The sequence below is a fragment of the Capricornis sumatraensis genome, chromosome 4 (assembly GCF_032405125.1).
Source record: "Capricornis sumatraensis isolate serow.1 chromosome 4, serow.2, whole genome shotgun sequence".
Taxonomy (NCBI): Eukaryota; Metazoa; Chordata; class Mammalia; order Artiodactyla; family Bovidae; genus Capricornis; species Capricornis sumatraensis.
In genome coordinates this window covers 73,514,578-73,525,635 of record NC_091072.1, presented here as the reverse complement: position 1 = coordinate 73,525,635, position 11,058 = coordinate 73,514,578, and positions in this window count along the sequence as shown.

Below are 11,058 nucleotides of genomic sequence, written 5' to 3'. Positions count from 1 at the left end.
GTTGGAGAAGACTCTTGAGAGTCCCCTGGACTGCAAGGAGATCCAACCAGTTCATCCTAAAGGAGATCAGTCCTGGGTGTTCACTGGAAGGACTGATACTGTAGCTGAAATTCCAATACTTTGGCCACCTGATGTGAAGAGCTGACTCATTTGAAAAGACCCTGATGCTGGGAAGATTGAGGGCAGGCGGAGAAGGGAATGACAGAGGATGGGAGCTGGTGATGGACAGGGGGGCCTGGCATGCTGCAGTCCATGGAGTTGCAGAGTCAGACACGACTGAGCGACTAAACTGAACTGAACATAGCTTGGTGTGAGAGATGAATCAATCAGTGTTTGATGAGACTACAGAACTACCAGTAATAACACAGAGTAAGAAGTTTGTTATAGGTATTTGGATTTATGTAATTGTAAGGCTGTTGCTTATGTTTTAGTAGCTGTGACCTGAATTGGTCAGCAGAAAAATGAGAGAAGCAAGGAAAATCTGGAACCTACACGTATCACCTAGGACACACAGGACAGTCTGGAATGCTTGTGGATTTCTCACCATTTCTAAGCCTCCAAAGTAGATGCTCGGAGTGACATAGAAAAAGCTTATGCCCCTCATCCTGGAGCTAAACCTGGACCTGGCCAAGGAGTCAGAGAAAGTTAAAGAGGAAATTCAGCAGGAGCCATGGTAGCTGCACTCCTGATTGCCATCCTATGCGAACAAGGTGGGCCAGCAGATAGGAGAACCATGCTGCAACGTGCCTTGCCAGGTTAAAAGAACTTGGCTGCTACTCTACTTCTGCCTTCTAAATCTCATGCAAAAGTCCACGTGCAGTTTTTCAGGAAATGAAAGAGTTGACTTAAAATGCACAACCTGAGAGTTGCGAGTTGAGTTCTATCTGGGGCATAAGGAGGACTGCAGTCTGGAAGACAGCACCTCAGATAGCTCTGAGAAGCTGCTCCAAAGAGGTGGTGAGAGGCAGGGGGAGGGCAGTATATTGTTTTTGGTTAAGGGGGAATGCATGCAGTAACATATTTTTCCAGAAGGTTTCTGCTAGTCTCACGAAGCTTTCTACTAGTCACAAGAAACAGTTATCACCATCAAGTATTTTTAGTGCTTTTCTAGATATGAGGAGATAGAAGAACTGGACTCAAAATCAGTTCCTGAAAATATCTATCTGAAGACCTGTCTTGCCAGGACTTCCACAAGCACAGAGTGCCTCATTGCTGCTCTCCACCCTAAACTCCTTTCATGGGGTACTGAAAATCAGCAGCTGCAGCAGTACATGATGTAGGGTGCTGCAGCACCTTGTAGAGGTAGATGGCAAGTGTCAATTTGTAGTTGACAAAAGGAAAGGAATTCTGGAAAACCTAGTTATAGTTTAGCTAAGATGACACAATACAGATCCATCACTGTCTACCCCTTGCCAACCTGGTCTCCATATATACCTCTCTTAATACACTTACCTTCAAATAAACACAATGGGAAAAACAACCATTCCTTGTATAATGAAAAACAGGCTAACTCTCTCCCAAAAGAAGGTACAAAGTCCCTTTGTACGTCTTCAGATGCTGTCGATTCATCTCTGAGCTGTCGTGTTCCCTTTTCTATCTTGTAACTTAAATCCTGAGATATGAGGTTAACTACTATTAACACTTTTTATATTAGATGGTAGGTAAATGGAGGTGGCAAACAGAAAAAAATTGGTGAATGTAAACACAAGTATATTCATATCAAAATAAGGAAAAATACACGTAACTATCAGTCTTGTTTCTGCAACAGGTCAGATGACCACGGTTTGTATTATAAATACATTTTTCCACTAGCCATTTAATCCATCCTTTGCCTTCTGAAAGCACAGCGTTTATTTGACTGGGGTGTTGACCCAAACCTGGGTCATTAATCATCCTTCCTGTTTTGGGTGTAATTTTCCACCTTCTTCAATCACAGGACATGAGAGTATTAAGAAATGCCCCAGAAGGTATACATTCCAGACACGCTCCTCCTTATCCTAACAATATAGTAGCAATTTCCCCTTGATAGATCAGATCAATGTAATGGACTGATGTGATATCCTGTAGAACAGAGAGATGATCAAGGTCTTACAGACTAGATTGTGGCACAGAGCTGGAGAGTTCACACAGCCCTGAGACTGAACACTGGAAGTATACCACTGGCCCTGCCACATGAAAGCAGACTGCTTCTGACAGTCTTTTTATACTAAAAGGTGTACAGAAAAAAACAATCCATCAGATTACAGCTGAAACCCAAATACCAAAAACTGTATTGATTTGCTACAGGAATGAAACCACACCTGTACAGCAGTTCCGATTAGACTGACCACCTGATTACATTGATAGAAATTCATTCTCACTCTGTAAGATCTATCTGCCTTCTGGCCAGAGGCAAAATGAATAAACATGTTGTAGAAATCACCAGCCTGGCATCTGTATAATTATTGCTGATGACACTAAACTCTACAGTCCCTCTGGGAATATAATATTGCTTTGGTAACAGAAGCATTTAGAATGGTTTATACTAAGCGCAGGTGGCTGCGGCTGGCGCTCCGGCGCACTAAGCACGGCTGAGAGGAGCTACCCCATGTCCCAGGTCAGGGGCAGCGGCCTAGAGTGCCAGGTAGAGACGGCGCAGGATCAGCCGAGAGGAGTGACCCTGCGTCCAAGGCCAGGGGCAGCGCCCGAGGCCAGGGGTGGCAGCAGGGAGAAGCAACTCCACACCCGAGGCCAGGGGCGGCGGCCAGGAGGAGCAACCCCACGTCCAAGGAGCGGTGGCTGTGCAGGTGCAGGAGGGCCTAGAGGAGCCATCCCACGTTGAAGGTCAGGAGGGCGGTGGTGAGGAGATACCCCTCATCCAAAGGAGCAGTGGCTGTGCTTTGCTGGACCAGCCGTGAAGGGATACCCCACGCCCACGGTAAGAGAAACCCAAGTAAGATGGTAGGTGTTGCAAGAGGGCATCAGCGGGCAGACACAATGAAACCATGCTCACAGAAAACTAGTCAATCTAATCACACTAGGACCACAGCCTTGTCTAACTCAATGAAACTAAGCCATGCCCACGGGGCAACCCAAGACGGGCGGGTCATGGAGAAGAGTTCTGAGCGAATGTGGTTCACTGGAGAAGGGAATGGCAAACCACTTCAGTATTCTTGCCTTAAGAACCCCATGAACAGTAGGAAAAGGCAAAATGACAGGATATTGAAAGAGGAACTCCCCAGGTGGGTAGGTGCCCAATATGCTACTGGAGATCAGTGGAGAAATAACTCCAGAAAAAATGAAGGGATGGAGCCAAAACAAAAACAATACCCAGGTGTGGATGTGACTTGTGATAGAAGCAAGGTCCAATGCTGTAAAGAGCAATATTGCATAGGAACCTGGAATGTCAGGTCCATGAATCAAGGCAAACTGGAAGTGGTCAAACAGGAGATGGCAAGAGTGAACGTCGACATTCTAGGAATCGGCGAACTAAAATGGACTGGAATGGGTGAATTTAACTCAGATGACCATTATATCTACTACTGTGGGCAGCAATCCCTCAGAAGAAATGGAGTAGCCATCATGGTCAACAAAAGAGTCTGAAATGCAGTACTTGGATGCAATCTCAAAAATGACAGAATGATCTCTGTTCATTTCCAAGGCAAACCATTCAATATCACAGTAATCCAAGTCTATACCCCAACCAGTAACGCTGAAGAAGCTGAAGTTGAATGGTTCTGTGAAAACCTACAAGACCTTTTAGAACTAACACCAAAAAAAGATGTCCTTTTCGTTATAGGGGACTGGAATACAAAAGTAGGAAGTCAAGAAACACCTGGACTAACAGGCAAATTTAGCTTGGAATGCGGAATGAAGCAGGGAAAAGACTAATAGAGTTTTGCCAAGAAAATGCACTGGTCATAGCAAACACCCTCTTCCAACAACACAAGAGAAGACTCTACACTTGGACATCACCAGATGGTCAACACCAAAATCAATCTTTCCCACCAAAGATGGAGAAGCTCTATACAGTCAACAAAAACAAGCCCAGGAGCTGACTGTGGCTCAGATCATGAACTCCTTATTACCAAATTTAGACTTAAATTGAAGAAAGTAGGGAAAACCACTAGACCATTCAGGTATGACCTAAATCAAATCCCTTATGATTATACAGTGGAAGTGAGAAATAGATTTAAGGGCCTAGATCTGATAGATAAGAGTGCCTGATGAACTATGGAATGAGGTTCGTGATGTTGTACAGGAGACAGGGATCAAGACCATCCCCATGGAAAAGAAATGCAAAAAAGCAAAATGGCTGTCTGGGGAGGCCTTACAAATAGCTGTGAAAAGAAGAGAAGTGAAAAGCAAAGGAGAAAAAGAAAGATATAAGCATCTGGAATGCAGAATTCCAAAGAATAGCAAGCAGAGATAAGAAAGCCTTCTTCAGTGATCAATGCAAAGAAACAGAGGAAAAGAACAGAATGGGAAAGACTAGAGATCTCTTCAAGAAAATTAGACATACCAAGGGAACATTACATGCAAAGATGGGCTCAACAAAGGACAGGAATGGTATGGACCTAAAAGAAGCAGAAGATATTAAGAAGAGGTGGCAAGAATACGCAGAGAACTGTACAAAAAAGATCTTCACAACCCAGATAATCACGATGGTGTGATCACTCATCTAGAGCCAGACATTCTGGAATGTGAAGTCAAGTGGGCCTTAGAAAGCATCACTACAAACAAAGCTAGTGGAGGTGATGGCATTCCAGTTGAGCTATTTCAAATCCTAAAAGATGATGCTGTGAAAGTGCTGCACTCAATATGCCAGCAAATTTGGAAAACTCAGCAGTGGTCACAGAACTGGAAAAGGTCAGTTTTCATTCCAATCCCAAAGAAAGGCAATGCCAAAGAATGCTCAAACTACCGCACAATTGCACTCATCTCACACACTAGTAAACTAATGCTCAAAATTCTCCAAGCCAGGCTTCAGCAATACGTGAACCGTGAACTCCCTGATGTTCAAGCTGGTTTTAGAAAAGGCAGAGGAACCAGAGATCAAATTGGCAACATCCGCTGGATCATGGAAAAAGCAAGAGAGTTCCAGAAAAACATCTATTTCTGCTTTATTGACTATGCCAAAGCCTTTCACTGTGTGGATCACAAGAAACTGTGGAAAATTCTGAAACATATGGGAATACCACACCACCTGACCTACCTCTTGAGAAATCTGTATGCAGGTCAGGAAGCAACAGTTAGAACTGGACATGGAACAACAGACTGGTTCCAAATAGGAAAAGGAGTATGTCAAGGCTGTATATTGTCACCCTGCTGATTTAACTTCTATGCAGAGTACATCATGAGAAACGCTGGACTGGAGGAAGCACAAGCTGGAATCAAGATTGCTGGGAGAAATATCAATAACCTCAGATATGCAGATGATACCACCCTTATGGCAGAAAGTGAAGGGGAACTAAAAAGCCTCTTGATGAAAGTGAAAGAGGAGAGTGAAAAACTTGGCTTAAAGCTGAACATTCAGAAAACGAAGATCATGGCATCCGGTCCCATCACTTCATGGGAAATAGATGGGGAAACAGTGGAAACAGTGTCAGACTTTATTTTTGGGGGGCTCCAAAATCACTGCAGTTGGTGACTGCAGCCATGAAATTAAAAGACGCTTACTCCTTGGAAGAAAAGTTATGACCAACCTAGATAGCATATTCAAAAGCAGAGACTTTACTTTGCCAACTAAGGTCTATCTAGTCAAGGCTATGGTTTTTCCAGTAGTCATGTATGGATGTGAGAGTTGGACTGTGAAGAAGGCTGAGCGCCGAAGAATTGATGCTTTTGAACTGTGGTGTTGGAGAAGACTCTTGAGAGTCCCTTGGACTGCAAGGAGATCCAACCAGTCCATTCTGAAGGAGATCAAGCCTGGGATTTCTCTGGAAGGAATGATGCTAAAGCTGAAACTCCAGTACTTTGGCCACCTCATGCAAAGAGTTGACTCACTGGAAAAGACTCTGATGCTGGGAGGGATTGGGGGCAGGAGGAGAAGGGGACGACAGAGGATGAGATGGCTGGATGGCATCACTGACTCGATGGACTTGAGTCTGAGTGAACTCCGGGAGTTGGTGATGGACAGGGAGGCCTGGCGTGCTGCGATTCATGCAGTCGCAAAGAGTCGGACATGACTGAGCGACTGAACTGAACTGATACTTCGCATTCCCTTCCATAAAAGCCTTTACTCCACAGGTCAGAGAACCAATGTGAGGATTCTGATAGTTACTGAGTATGTAAAAGATGCTTACTCCTTGGAAGGAAAGTTATGATCAGCCTAGATAGCATATTAAAAAGCAGAGACATTACTTTGCCAACAAAAATCTGTCTAGTCAAGGCTATGGTTTTCCCTGTGGTCATGTATGGATGTGAGAGTTGGACTGTGAAGAAAGCTGAGTGCCGAAGAACTGATGCTTTTGAACCGTGGTCTTGTAGAAGACTCTTGAGAGTCCTTGGACTGCAAGGAGATCCAACCAGTCCATCCTAAAAGAGATCAGTCCTGGGTGTTCATTGGAAGGACTGATGTTGAAGCTGAAAGTCCAATACTTGACCACCTGATGCGAAGAGCTGACTCATTTGAAAAGACTGTGATGCTGGGAAAGACTGAGGGCAGGAGGAGAAGGGGACGACAGAGGATGAGATGGTTGGATGGCATCACCAACTTGATGGACATGGGTTTGCACAGACTCTGTGAGTTGGTGATGGACAGGGAGGCCTGGCGTGCTGCAGTCCATGGGGCTCGGACACAACTGAGCGACTGAACTGAACTGAACTGAATTGTTCCAATTAAACATTCCGTCGCTGAGGAAATAACATAAGGTAGTTCAGGGACCCAGCAGACCAACTATAAAATAGACCCAGAGCACACCTCCACTGATCTGACCATAAACTCCTAGTTTGGCTGGTAAAACAAACTAGTTCTCCAGGCATTAGTGTCAATTCAGAGCCAATATTTAAGTGTCCCACAAATATGATTATTTCCCTTTTCCTCTTACACAAGCACCCTACTGAATAGTCATAGGTTCCTTGGGGAAGATTAGAAGGAAGATATGTAATTTTAGCATTTGGGGCTGTGAAACAGGGTCTGTCCTTAAGGAGATCTGACCTCTTTACTGCAAGGACTTTGGGTCTGTCAGTTAAACTCAAATTCAGGAACTGGTTGAGGGGCCATGGCTCTCTACTGTGATGATTTAAGTCAAACTCTTGCTCACCAAACCTAGAGCTTTTCTGCTTACACGCTGCTCACCACTTGCAACTCTAGGTACATGATAATGAATTAGCCAATATCAAAGATCGTTTTGGCTTAGACTACGCTGATTACTGCTTAGGCTTTGTTGCCCATTACAGTCACCATACTTTCACTGTTTTTGCCAAATAAATGCTGCTGTTTACCCCTGCCATCTATAATCTCATCATTCCCACTGAATTCAGGAAGCCCTGAAATTGCTACTGTCATTTCGGGCTTACAGAAAACTATTACCATAGATCTCTTCAAGGAGACCAGGGCTGACTTCATAAATGTATTTCTCACAGCTTTGTAGAAGGAAGGAGATTTATTTAGTGGGTGGATGAGCAGGATAAAGGTGGCTCAGGGGTAAAGAATCTGCCTGCCATTGCAGGAGACCCAGGTTCAATCCCTGAGTCAGGGGTAGGTCCTCTGGAGGAGGAAATGGCAGCCCACTGCACTATTCTTGCCTGGGAAATCTCTTAAGACATAGGACCCTGGCGGGTTATAGTCTATAGGGTTGCAAAGAGTTGGTCACAACTGAGCACACACGCATAGCGTACATGAGCAGGATAAGTCAAAGTTAACATTCCAATCTCCCTAAGGCCTTGGATACCTTCTTTTATGGCAAAGTTTCTCAATCTCAACACTATGACATTTTGGACTGGATTATTCTTTGTTGTGGAGGACTGTCTGTCCAGTGCATTTTAGTAAGTTCAACAGTATCCCTGGCCTCTACCCACTAGATTCCAATGGTACCCTGCCCCCTGCCAGCTTTGTGATAACCAAATTATCTCCAGACATCGCCAGATTTCCCTGGGCAACACAATCACACCAGTAAAGAAGAATCACTGCTCTACCATGGAAGTATACTAAGGAAGATTTGGTATTTCAGCTTCTTTAAGTGGAAACTATTTTTTGGTCCAAGTTTCAGTCATTATCAGACAGAGATCAAAGGACTATTTCTCCTGGCAAAGGAGTGTCTGTAAGATACTGGGGCTCAAGGACCCATTTTCACTGAAATCTGCCCATTTGTCCCCAATTTTCAGAGTCCTACTCCTTCCAAAGCAATGCCTTAAACTTTAACACAAGAGGTTGTGAGGTTGGGAATTTAATTTGTGTTGTAATTAAAATCACTTACAAGATTAGCCTCTTTGTATATTTTTCAAAAATATCAATCTCATGCCTAAGGAGTTAATAGTTTCTTTTTGCAAAGTCATAAAACTTTCAGGTCCCTCACACAAACTTAAACTAGGAATTAAGAGCCATGAACCCAGGCACTTCCCTTGTGGCTAAGACTCTGAGCTTCCAATGAAGGGGGCCTGGGTTTGATACCTGGTCAGGGAATTAGATCCCACATGGTGCAACTAAGACCTGGTGTACCTTAATAAAGAAATAAAATTGCTTCTCAAAAACAAAAAAACAACCCATGAACCCATCATATAGTTTTCCCAAGGTCTCCAGCACACTTAGAAGTAACCAATTGTAGTCTACTCCTTATTTCCACTAAATGTTCTATGGCAGTAAAAACTTGATCACCCAAAGCCTTGCTTTCTATAGGCACCCGATTAAGGGTCTCTGCAAAGTTTTGCTAACGCATGCCATGGACTGCCAGCATACTCTTTGCCACTGGAGTTGGGGGAAAGGCCATTAACACCTTATATCAGATCAAGAGAACCAACCCCAGATAACCCAGAATCCTCAGAGATATGTTCCTCTGGAAGCTTCTAATACCAAATTTTGTTTCAGTCTGTTCAATCAGATAAGCAAAACTACTAGTTGCTTTGGTTGTTGGTTAGTTGTTGTGTCCAATTCTTTTGCAGTCTCATGGACTGTAGCCAGGCTCCTCTCTCCACGGAATTTCCCAGGCAAGAATACTGGAGTGGGTTGCCATTTCCTTCTAAAACTACTAGTAGTGATAATATAAAAAGAGCTTTATTAAAAAGACATGACCTCCTGCAATTTGGGGAGCTGGTTAAACAGTCCGTGTTAGGCTGTTGGTTATATTTCTAATCCTGGTACCCAAAGTTAACAAGGCAGCAACTGAGAAGGAAAGAGAAACTAGAATCTGCAAGGATGAACTAGAACCACAAAGACAGGTGGAAACTTGAGTCAGACTCTTGCTGACTCTAACCTTGATGGCATGACCTTTAGGAAAAGCTGGCAGCCTCTATCATGGAGCTAATTCACACCTGGCCCACGAGCCGTGGAAGAGATCCACAAGCAACTGAAGGATCTATGGGCCTGACTGCTGCCCAACAACAGTGAGGTGAGCCAGCAGATAAACACCACACACAAACTGTAACAGCAGCTGGTGCTCTGTACCAAGCCTTCCAAGTGCAAAAAGAATCTGGCAGCTGCTGCTTCACCTTTCACCTTCAAATCTCAAGCAAAATGCCACTCATGGCCAAGCTAACCCATAACTCTGCAAAGAAGGCAATTCTGGAAAACACAGTAACAGGTTAGCTAAACTGATATAAAACAAAGCCCCCAATAGATTAACATGGTTGCTAGTTGAGGAGTAACAAGATGAAGTAAGCCACTGAAGAGTTTAAACAGAGGAGTGAAATAGAATAGCAGTTGAGAAAGGTGCCTGCTGGGGGATTTCCCTGGCAGTTTAGTGGTTAAACTCCCAATGCAGGGGGCATGGGCTCAGTCCCTGGTCGGTGGGAATTAAGATCCTGCACACCACACTGCCGAGCCAAAACCAAATCTAAAAATCTTTACCAGTAATAGACTGACTATAGTACATTTACATGGTTTATAACTGCACATTTTGAGGGGAATGCTCAACACTTATTTTTTTTTTAATTGGAGGCTTATTACTTTACAATATTGCGGTGGTTTTTGCCATACATTCACATGAATCAACCATGGGTATACATGTGTTCCCCATCCTGAACCTCCCTTCCACCTCCCTCCCCGTCCCATCCCTCAGGGTCATCCCAGTGCACCAGCCCTGAGCACCCTGTATCATGCATCAAACCAGGACTGACGATCTGTTTCACACATAATATACATGTTTCAGTGCTATTCTATCAAATCATCCCACCCTTGCCTTCTCCCAGAGTCCAAAAGTCTGTTCTTTACATCTGCATCTCTTTTGCTGTCTTGCATATAGGGTCATCGTAACCATCTTTCTAAATTCCATATATATGGGTTAATATACTGTATTGGTGTTTTTCTTTCTGACTTACTCCGTTCTGTGTAATAGGCTCGTTTCATCCACCTCATAACTGATTCAAATGCATTCTTTTTAATAGCTGAGTAACATTCCATTGTGTATATGTACCACAGCTTTCTTATGCATTCGTCTACCGATGGACATCTAGGTTGCTTCTACGTCCTGGCTATTATTATAAACAGCCAACACACTTATTTATATACACCTACCTACGGGAGGCAGAAACGTCACATATAATATAATCTATATATAGGTCTCACACTCAGAAGACAGATCTAACTTGCTTACCAGTGAAGCAACAGGTGTGAGCGAGGTGAGAAAAGGGTTGGGATCAGAGCTCTGGGGAACACCTACATTTAAGAAGTAGTGTGGGTGTGGAGTCAGTCGTGTCCAACTTTTTGCAACCCTGTGGACTGCAGCCCACCAGAAATTTTTGTCTGTGGAATTTTCCAGGCAAGAATATTGGGTTGGTCCAAATGGGTTGCCATTTCCTACTCCAGGGGATCTTCCTGAATTAGGGATTGAACCTGAGTCTCCTGCGTCTCCTGCATTGGAAGGCAGATTCTTTACCACTGTGCCACCTATAAAGCCTTAAGAGGTAGGCAAAAGGTTAATA